Source organism: Arachis hypogaea, chromosome 11 (genome assembly GCF_003086295.3).
Source record: "Arachis hypogaea cultivar Tifrunner chromosome 11, arahy.Tifrunner.gnm2.J5K5, whole genome shotgun sequence".
Classification (NCBI taxonomy): Eukaryota; Viridiplantae; Streptophyta; class Magnoliopsida; order Fabales; family Fabaceae; genus Arachis; species Arachis hypogaea.
In genome coordinates, this window is record NC_092046.1 from 62,572,077 (window position 1) to 62,582,936 (window position 10,860).

At 41.7% G+C, this 10,860-nt stretch overlaps 1 non-coding gene across 1 annotated transcript; it reads left to right on the top strand.

Moving 5' to 3' along the window:
• The first annotated feature begins 7,859 nt into the window (after positions 1 to 7,859).
• LOC112725711 (small nucleolar RNA R71) lies at positions 7,860 to 7,966 on the top strand. The gene has a single exon (XR_003164799.1). It is a non-coding gene; the product is annotated as a small nucleolar RNA R71 (small nucleolar RNA).
• The last annotated feature ends 2,894 nt before the right edge of the window (positions 7,967 to 10,860 follow it).

The following is a 10,860-nucleotide window of genomic DNA, read 5'->3' on the forward strand; positions in this document are numbered from 1 at the left end:
TCCAGAATTTGAGTTGAGAATTGCAGAAAATAAAATGGCGGGAAGGTAATTGACAGGAAAGTAAATGCTAGAATTATAGATCTGAAAGTAAATGACTGAAGGTAAATTGCAGAATTGTAAATGGGAATGGGGGAATTGCTCATTAAAGTAAATAATAGAAATTAAAGAGAATGGGTAAGATCAGAAATGGGGAGTTCATTGGGCATGTTGCGTTCTCCGGATCAATTTCATTTTCATCTCTTCCTCAATCAATGCACTCATTGATCTCCTTGGCAATCTTAAGTGATTGAATTACAATTTCTTGTAATTCAATCTCTCAAATCTTGATCAATAGCCAATTCCTTGGTCAATTGCTCATGAGAAGAGATGATGTATGGTCACTGATTATACCACATGCATTTCCCAAACCAAGTGTTGAGAGGATTATAGTCACATATCCATCCAAACCTAATTTGGTCCAGCATGAGAAAGCAATTCTAGCTTGATCTCTTCATTCCTCTTTCAAGGTTCAGAAGAGATCCAAGTATGAATAGCTTCTTTTACAAGATAACTACTCAATTGGATGAAGATCGAAAGCTTTCAAGTAAAATCAAGAGAAAAGATAGAAGAAGAATAATGAAAACTAGTATTGATCCATCAAATTACAACAGAGCTCCCTAACCCAATGACAGGGGTTTAGTTGTTCATAGCTCTGGAAAATGAAAACAAAGATGGAGAATACATGATGAAAACTTAGAAGTGCAGAGAAAGTAAATACAGAGAGTAATTCTATGCTAAGAGTCTCCCTATAATTTCCAACTCTCTAAAATATTTTAAAGCTACTCCTATATATACTACTCTTCTGTTCTTCTAGTTAATTCTTCAAGTCTTGGGCCTTTGGATCTTGAGTTTGAAGCAGTTCTCTTTTTCATTGGGCTTAGCTTTTACTTGCAGAGAGAAAGTATGAAGTGGGCAGTGGCTTTGGCTCAGGAAGTTAGTGGTGTTAACGTTCAGTGAAAATATGGGTTCGAGAACGTTAGTGACAATCACCTTTTTCACTAACGTTCCTTACCAAAGTTAAAAGCCACGTTAACCTCAACGTTAGTGGCACAAACGTTGCCACTAACGTTTCCACTATGTCCTTCGCACACGTTATTGGGACTCAACTTTCCCAATAACGTTGAGAAGCCTCCCCCTTCCCTACGTTAGAGTCCACGTTAACTTAGTTAACGTGGCTCTTTTAACGTAGGCTTGCCATCCTTCGAGAATGTTAGTGACACTTACCATTGTCACTAACGTTCTAAATTGCCCCTATTTTCCACGTTAGAGTCCACGTTAACTAGGTTAACGTGGCTTCTAACGTGGCCTTGCTAGCCATCTCCAACGTTAGTGACAAAGTTGAGTGTCACTAACGTTGGCTCCTCTTTCCCTTATCCACGTTAGCTTCCACGTTAACTAAGTTAACGTGGGAGTTAACGTGGCTCATGGTGGCATGTGTGGCTACTTCCAACGTTAGTGACAATGTTGGGTGTCACTAACGTTGGCGATCACCTTCTTTCTTCACGTTAGCTTCCACGTTAACTAGGTTAACGTGGGAGTCAACGTGGCTCATTGGGGGCTTGTGTTCTTCCAACGTTAGTGACAATGTTGGGTGTCACTAACGTTGTCGACCACTTTGTTCCTTCACGTTAGCTTCCACGTTAACTAGGTTAACGTGGGAGTTAACGTGGCTTAATGTGCTTTGGCCAACGTTAGTTACAATGTTGAGTGTCACTAACGTTGGCTCCCCCCCCCCTTTCTTCTTAACGTTAGAGGCAACGTTAACTAAGTTAACGTGGACTCTAACGTGGCCACTCATGATCTTGGTCCAACGTTAGTGATAATGTTAAGTGTCACTAACGTTGGCTCCATTTCTTTACTTCCACGTTAGAGTTCACGTTAACTTAGTTAACGTGACTCTTAACGTGGGCAATGATGGCTTCGAGAGTGTTATTGGCAATCACTTTTCTCATTAACTTTGCAAGTTACTCCCATTCCACGTTAGTGTTAACGTTAGTGTAACTAACGTAGCCACTAATGTGGTTCTTCTTTGCTTCCTTTGTCCTGAAATCAAGCAATAACATTTATCAAAGTTCTAGTCCAAGTCATGGGAAATGCAACATCTAATTTTGTCCTTAAATTCATGCAAAATCCTCATGAAATCATGTAAAGTGCACAATGTATGCTTGAATCAAGATGTAAGTGAATATCTACCCAAAACTAGCTTATTTCCTAAGGAAATGCATGAAACTATCCTAAAAACAGTAAAGAAAAGGTCAGTGAAACTGGCTAAAATGCCCTGGCATCACAACACCAAACTTAAAGCTTGCTTGTCCCTAAGCAAGTACTGGAACAAGAGAATGATGAATGGAATGCCAAGAGAAATGGGTCATTCTTGTGGAAGTCATGTCCCTGGTTTTATGGTGGTTTCATGCATAGCAACTTAGGCTCATTCATGGCTTTCAGACCTTTATCATGTCCTAGAATACTCACTCGTTATTGCATCCCATGAGACTTTTATTCATTGATCCTTTTGTTGTTATTTGAGGGCTTATTTTTGTTCTTAAGCTAAGTGCTCTGTAAGGGGGCAACTCTTTAAAATAAGCTTTCAGCCAACACTCCCGAACCAGTTGGTTCAAGGTGCTAGGTGTTGAAGCACCCCTAAGGACTTACTTGCTCAAGTCTCTCCCCCATACATACACACCACAGGCACATAGTTTATTTATTTTCTTTTCTTGAGACCTTGGTGTCCAGCACCTCTTTGGGTTACTAAATGCTCTGTGGTGAGGGTTACTCTTGATAGTGGACTTTCAGCTGATAATCCCGGGTTAGTTAACCCAAGTTACCAAGTGATAAGGCACCCCTAAGAGCTTATTCATCCAAGTAGATCCCTCACACAGGAGCACCACAGACACATGCTTCAAGATTAAAACCATTGGTGCCTAGCCTTATTGCTTACTATTTTTCTTTTATTCCTCAACTTTGATTGTTCTTTCCCTTTTTCTTATTAGGATCTTCTTATTTATCTAATCTCATGGGGTGTGTCTCAAGCATCGTATTCATGACAGATAGTTGTCTTCCCACCTTATGGTTGAAGCAACTTAGCTATCTTATGACTATACCATAAACTCAGGAACTTACTCCATAGTATGAACTCTTCTCTGGTCTTTAAAAGTACTCATTCTCTTTTTATTTGATTTAGAAGGACAAACATACAAGTAAGCAAAGTAAGGATGCAGTGACATAAGGACTATATATCATAAACCTTTTCAACAAAAACTTAAAAGAAAGAATTTAGAAATGTTTAAACTGAAATGGAAGCAAGTTCTATTTCATACAAGATCTTTCTTATTTAAAGCATAGAGAAAGATGGACCAAAGAAGGAACTCCACCACCTTTTACTCTTGTGGATGTCCATGCTCTCCTTCTTGATTGCTTGTGCTCCCACTTCCCTTGCCTTTTCCAAGCAGCTTCTTCCAGAAACCACCATCTTCCATCTTCTTCTTGAGTGTTTCCTTTTGCTGTTTCACTTTCCTCTCTTCTTGTTCTACAAAATCTTTTTGGACCTCATCATATGTAGGGATGGCATAGTGTAGATGATGCATATTACTGGACATGTAGTTCAACTTGGCTTGAGTGTTGACGTTGAACTCCTCCCGATGTAGTTGTCGTCCTTCATTAAGTACAGTGAACTCATTGAATGCTTTCATCTGGGCCATTTGTCACTGATTGAGTTCCTACAAATGCTTATCTTGACGTTCTTGCCTCTCAGTAACTTGGTGGATGGTTTGAGTGAGCTGGGAGTATTATTCCTGTTGCTGCTCCATTTGTTGTTTCTTCCACTCTTCTTGTTGGCTCATCCAGTTCAATATTTGCTCTTGTCCTTCCATATGTCTCATCCCCAAATCTTCGATAGCTCTTAGAAGGTGATTCATATTCAAATCTGCTGGGTAAGGATGCTCTCCCTGTTGATATTCTTCCTGATGAGACTCCTCTTGGTGAGCTCCTTCCTTTGCTTTTAGTTTCCCTATTTGTGGCCTTCTTTGTTGCTGAGCAGGTGTAGTATAGGCCATATGCTGGGTTGTCATTAGCCTCCCTGGGTTAACCCAGTCTGGATTACTATCTTCAAAGACCACCTTGGCCTTTGTGCACAATCGGAGAATGGTGCTGGGGTACCAAAGCTTGGCACCTGATTCAAGCTTCTCAGCTAAATCTTGAATTCCCTCAGCTATAAGTTCATGCACGTTGATTTCTCCACCTTGTACTAGGCAATGTACCATAGTTGCTCGATTAATATTTACCTCTGAATTATTTGCAGCTGGGAGAATAGACCTCCTTACGAGTTCAAACCACCCCTTGGCTTCTGGGCTAAGGTCTCCCCTCTTGATGAACCGAGGTCTCCCATCTCCATACCTCTCCCAGTCAGCTGCTATAACACAGATGTCAGTCACTATCTCGGTGAGCTCATCATTGTCTTGGCTTTTACTTATCCTTGCATGATAGCTAGGCTCATCAAAGTGTGGTGATTTCAGGTGAAGAGTTCTTATTATAGCATTTGGGCTGAAGTCTACCTCCTTTCCCCTTACATAGCTTTTGAAGATTGGGGCTCTGGTTTTGTCTTCTCTGACCATATTTGCGTAGAACTCTTTGATGAGGTTTGCATTGATCTTCCCCTCTGGATTGGTGAGCAATTGCCACCCTCTTTCTTCAATCTTCTCCCGAATCTGTGGGCATTCGTCTTCATTGATTTGGAAGGTTAACTCGGGCAGTATCTTTTTGAGCTTTATCCGCTCAAATTCTCATTCATGGAAGGCAGTCTTGAATCTCTTCTCGTCGAAGGGAATGTTCTCTGTTGGTTCCTTCCTCTTCTGCCTCTTGGAGCTTGATGATGCCATGAATGAAGTTAAAGTAAAAGGGTGTAGTGAAGGGAAGAGATGTGGGATTTAGAGAGTGGGAAGTTGAAGAATTGGTTGCTGGAAAGAGAAGTGCAAGGGGTATGAATTTCGAATGTGGAGATGGTGTGGATTTGGTTCACTTATATAGAGAAGTGATGAAGAGATGAAAGGTGTGGATTGATAGGATTGGTGTATGATGAACGGATGGGGTTTTATATGGAGTACGCACAGGATTCTCAACTTTATGATGGAGTTGGTTCGCTTTCCAAGTTTGTTCTTCCTCCAATGTTGCATGGCAACCATTCCCAATGCATTCCCCCTTGAGGCACGTGTGTAGTGCCCTCTTCATGAAGTGGCCGAACCTTTCCCATTAAATTGTCCAATCAATCTCTTTCAATGCTCCTTTCCTTTCCCTATAAAGATCAAACAAGAAAAGTAAAAAAATTAATTTAGATTTTTACGGCTAAAATAATAAAGAGAAGAAAAGATTAGATTATTTATTCATGAACTCCAACTAACTAACTAACTGTGTATCCCTTTATGCATTTTGGTGGCACCATGGGGTGACACCAAACTTAGTTTGAAGCATTGTGATGAAAAGTTATGTTCAAAGCTCCAAGACTAGAATGCTCTCTGTTGCATTCATGCTTTTTTGGTACGCTTTGAACACCAAACTTGTTCTTCACTATATACTGCAATATAAGGACTTCACCAAGTTTGGGTTGGAATTTATGAATATTGACTTATTCACTAGTAAAAGCTAATAAAACATGGGTTGCCTCCCACGAAGCGCTTCTTTAGCGTCACTAGCTTGACGTTTCTCCTTCATCAGGGTGGTTGATAATGCTTCAAGTCCTCCCCTCTTGCCTTGGACTTATATCCATTGGTTGTATCAATGATCTCTACATGTTCCAAGAAAAGAACTCTGTTGATAGTGAAGACCTTAGGTAACTGAGATGGTACAGTGGGGAGATTAGGGGGAATTCTGGGAAGTAAGCTGAAATCACTTTATCTCCTGGAGAGAGGCCTTCCGTAGGGATATTCTTGTTCCTCCACCCCCTTGGTACCTTCTTCTTTGTCCCTTTTGATGCTTCCCTGTTCTTGGCGACTTCTTCTTTTAAGTGAATTTTGTTGTTGTCTTCACATGCCTCTGGTGGTTTAGGTTCCTCCAACTTCTCCTTGAGCTGTGACGATTGCTGTTTGCCTTGTTCATCATTCAGTGGGGTTCTCAGATGTGTTGGTGGTGCCTCAGTGCTTGTTTCCTCTGTCAGCATCCCGTTATGATCATTGCTTGGTTCTTTGTTTTCTTGGTCAGTTTCTTGGGAGAGTTTGAAGACATTGAAGCTGAGTTGTTCATCATGGATCCTCAATATTAGCTCCCCTCGCTCCACGTCTATGAGTGCTCTGGCTGTAGCTAGGAATGGTCTTCCCAATATGATTGGGTGAGTGTGACTCTCTTCCATGTCCAAGATGACAAAGTCTGTGGGAAGAAAGTATTTCCCCACCTTTAACAACACGTTTTCCACCACCTCTCTTGCTTGTTTTTGAGTTTTGTCAGCCAGCCTGATGACTACATCTGTGGGCAATATCTCATTGATCTGCAGCCTCTTCACCAGGGATAGAGGCATTAAGTTGATGCTTGCTCCCAAATCGCAGAGTGCTCTATCAAACATTGTTTCTCCTATGGCACAGGGGACATGAAAACTCCCTGGATCTTTTCTTTTTGTAGGCAACTACGTTTGAATGAGGGCACTGCACTCCTTGTTCATCACTATAGTTTGGCCTCCCTTGAGTGAGCTTTTCCTGGGAAGCAACTCTTTCATGTACTTGATGAATGCAGGCATTTGTTGGATAGTCTTGATGAATGGTACGTTCACATGCAGAGATGCAAATAAGTCAAGAAGTCTTGAGTATATTCTCCTCTCCACAGCTCCCTTGACCAGTTGGGGAAAAGGTGCATAGAGTCTCAGCAACTCCTGTTTTGAGATTTCTGGTTCTTGGTAATCTTTATCCACCTCCTCTACTGAGGTATCTTCAGGTTATTCTGACAGCTTGCTTGGCTTGTCCTCAGTCTCCTTATCACTTATAGTGACCATCTTGCAATCTTCCTATCTTACCTTCTTTGTTTCACCTCTCGAATTCTTCTCTGTGTCACTTGGGAATCCATCTGTGGGTTTGGGAATTTTCTCAGAGAAATATCCTACTTGAGATTCCAACCTCATGATTGTGTCTCCCTAGTTCTTGAAACTGGCTCGCACTTTCTCCTTGAAGACCTTGTTGTCTTGAATCTCCTTGCTTAGGCCTTCAAGTAGATTCTTAATCCTTGAGATTCTTTCATCAAATGATGACAGGTCAGGCTGAGTAGGGTTATTCTGGCCTTGATATGAATGTGGGGAGTTGTTGTTATGGGGGTGTTGATATGGTCTAGATGTGAAGTGTTGGGTGGCTGCATTGTTTGGATTTGGGTGTCTTTGATCAAGGCTTTAGTCTTGTTGATTTCTCCACCCAAAGTTTGGGTGATTCCTCCATCCAGGGTTGTAGGTCTTGGAGTATGGATCATGGTTTTGCCTAGGTGAATTCCCAATGTAGTTGGCTTGCTCTTGACTACCCTCTGCTTCTTCATTCACTCCTTATTGGGTTGTTCATGAAGTGGATACTGCTACTACTTGGTTCCTCTCCATCTTCTTGGTGAGGTCAGCCAGCTGCTGGGTAATGAGCTTGTTTTGGGCCAGCAGAGCATCTACATTGTTTAGCTCCATTACTCCTCTTGTGTTCCCTCTTTCGGAAGCATAGAAGTAGTCGTTCTCTGCTACTGTTTCAATGACATCTATGGCTTCCTCAATAGTCTTTTTCTTGTTCAAAGATCCTCCGAATGAATGGCCTACGGCCTTCTTTGACTCATAAGAGAGCCCTTCATAGAAAATGTGCAGCTGCACCCATTCATTGAACATATCTGGTGGGCACCTCCTTGTTAGGTCTTTAAACCTCTCCCATGCTTCATATAGAGTCTCACCATCTTGTTGCCTGAAAGTTTGGACTTCAGCTCTCAGCCTATTGATTTGTTGAGGGGGGTAAAATCTTGCTAAGAATTTGTTCACCACGTCTTCCCAAGTTGTCAAGCTTTCCCTTGGGAAAGATTCCAGCCACTTGGCTGCCTTATCCTTGAGTGAAAATGGAAATAAGAGCAGTCTATAGGCGTCAGGATGAACACCATTAGACTTCACTGTGTAACATATTCTCAGGAAGGTGGTTAGATGTTGATTGGGGTCCTCTTGGATACTCCCTCCGAACGAACAGTTGTTCTGAACAAGGTTGATGAGCTGTAGCTTCAGTTCAAAATTGTTGGCATGGATGGTTGGCTTTTGAATGCTACTTCCACAGTTCCCTGGGTTTGGATTGATGTAAGAGCCTAAAACTCTTCTATCCTCCCCAGCATGATTTGCTCGACCTCCTCTGCCATGGTTGTGAGCCTCTTCTTCATGATGGGTTTCCATGTTTTCTTCCATGTTTGGTTCAAAGTATTCCTCAAAGTGTTCCTCCTCTTCTTCAGCACCAACTACACGTTTTTCTCTTGCCTCCCTCCTTAGTCTAAGGAACATTCTCTCAGGTTCAGAATCAAAGGAAGTTGAAGCCCCGCTTCTTCTCCCTGTCATACAACCAACAAGTACAAGCAAAGAGAATAGGTGCAGAAAGTATATCTGTCAGAATTACTATTAGTGTGAGTGATGCAATATATCAAACAGTTAGTGGGTTAGTGAGATGAATAGTAAATAACAAAGAAAAAGTAAGGGGGAAGGGAAGAAGTTATCTAAAACAGAAAGTAAATGACTCAAACAGAAATTTAAATCAAACAAAAATAAAATGCTCAATCTAGTTATCCTCCAATCTAATCATTGTTGATGCACAATCAATCCCTGGCAACGGCGCCATAAACTTGTTTCACCTCTCGAATTCTTCTCTGTGTCACTTGGGAATCCATCTGTGGGTTTGGGAATTTGCTCTGAGAGATATCCTACTTGAGATTCCAACCTCTTGATTGTGTCTCCCTGGTTCTTGAAACTGGCTCGCACTTTCTCCTTGAAGACCTTGTTGTCTTGAATCTCCTTGCTTAGGCCTTCAAGTAGATTCTTAATCCTTGAGATTCTTTCATTAAATGATGACAGGTCAGGCTGAGTAGGGTTATTCTGGCCTTGATATGAATGTGGGGAGTTGTTGTTATGGGGGTGTTGATATGATCTAGATGTGAAGTGTTGGGTGGCTGCATTGTTTGGATTTGGGCGTCTTTGATCAAGGCTTTAGTCTTATTGATTTTCCCACCCAAAGTTTGGGTGATTCCTCCATCCAGGGTTGTAGGTCTTGGAGTATGGATCATGGTTTTGCCTAGGTGAATTCCCAATGTAGTTGGCATGCTCCTGACTACCCTTTGCTTCTTCATTCACTCCTTATTGGGTTGTTGATGAAGTGGATACTCCTGCTACTTGGTTCCTCTCCATCTTCTTGGTGAGGTCAGCCAGCTGCTGGGTAATGAGCTTGTTTTGGGCCAGCAGAGCATCTACATTGTTTAGCTCCATTACTCCTCTTGTGTTCCCTCTTTCGGAAGCATAGAAGTAGTTGTTCTCTGCTACTGTTTCAATGACATCTATGGCTTCCTCAATAGTCTTCTTCTTGTTCAAAGATCCTCCGGATGAATGGTCTACGGCCTTCTTTGACTCATAAGAGAGCCCTTCATAGAAAATGTGCAGCTGCACCCATTCATTGAACATATCTGGTGGGCACCTCCTTGTTAGGTCTTTAAACATCTCCCATGCTTCATATAGAGTCTCACCATCTTGTTGCCTGAAAGTTTGGACTTCAGCTCTCAGCCTATTGATTCGTTGAGGAGGGTAAAATCTTGCTAAGAATTTGTTCACCACGTCTTCCCAAGTTGTCAAGCTTTCCCTTGGGAAAGATTCCAGCCACTTGGCTGCCTTATCCTTGAGTGAAAATGAAAATAAGAGCAGTCTATAGGCGTCAGGATGAACACCATTAGACTTCACTGTGTCACATATTCTCAGGAAGGTGGTTAGATGTTGATTGGGGTCCTCTTGGACACTCCCTCCGAACGAACAGTTGTTCTGAACAAGGGTGATGAGCTGTAGCTTCAGTTCAAAATTGTTGGCATGGATGGTTGGCTTTTGAATGCTACTTCCACAGTTCCCTGGGTTTGGATTGATGTAAGAGCCTAAAACTCTTCTATCCTCCCCAGCATGATTTGCTCGACCTCCTCTGCCATGGTTGTGAGCCTCTTCTTCATGATGGTTTTCCATGTTTTCTTCCATGTTTGGTTCAAAGTATTCCTCAAAGTGTTCCTCCTCTTCTTCAGCACCAACTACACGTTTTTCTCTTGCCTCCCTCCTTAGTCTAGGGAACATTCTCTCAGGTTCAGAATCAAAGGAAGTTGAAGCCCTGCTTTTTCTCCCTGTCATACAACCAACAAGTACAAGCAAAGAGAATAGGTACAGAAAGTATATCTGCCAGAATTACTATTAGTGTGAGTGATGCAATATATCAAACAGTTAGTGGGTTAGTGAGATGAATAGTAAATAACAAAGAAAAAATAAGGGGGAAGGGAAGAAGTTATCTAAAACAGAAAGTAAATAACTCAAACAGAAATTTAAATCAAACAAAAATAAAATGCTCAATCTAGTTATCCTCCAATCTAATCATTGTTGATGCACAATCAATCCCTGGCAACGACACCATAAACTTGTTTCACCTCTCGAATTCTTCTCTGTGTCACTTGGGAATCCATCTGTGGGTTTGGGAATTTGCTCAGAGAGATATCCTACTTGAGATTCCAACCTCTTGATTGTGTCTCCCTGGTTCTTGAAACTGGCTCGCACTTTCTCCTTGAAGACCTTGTTGTCTTGAATCTCCTTGCTTAGGCCTTCAAGTAGATTCTTAATCC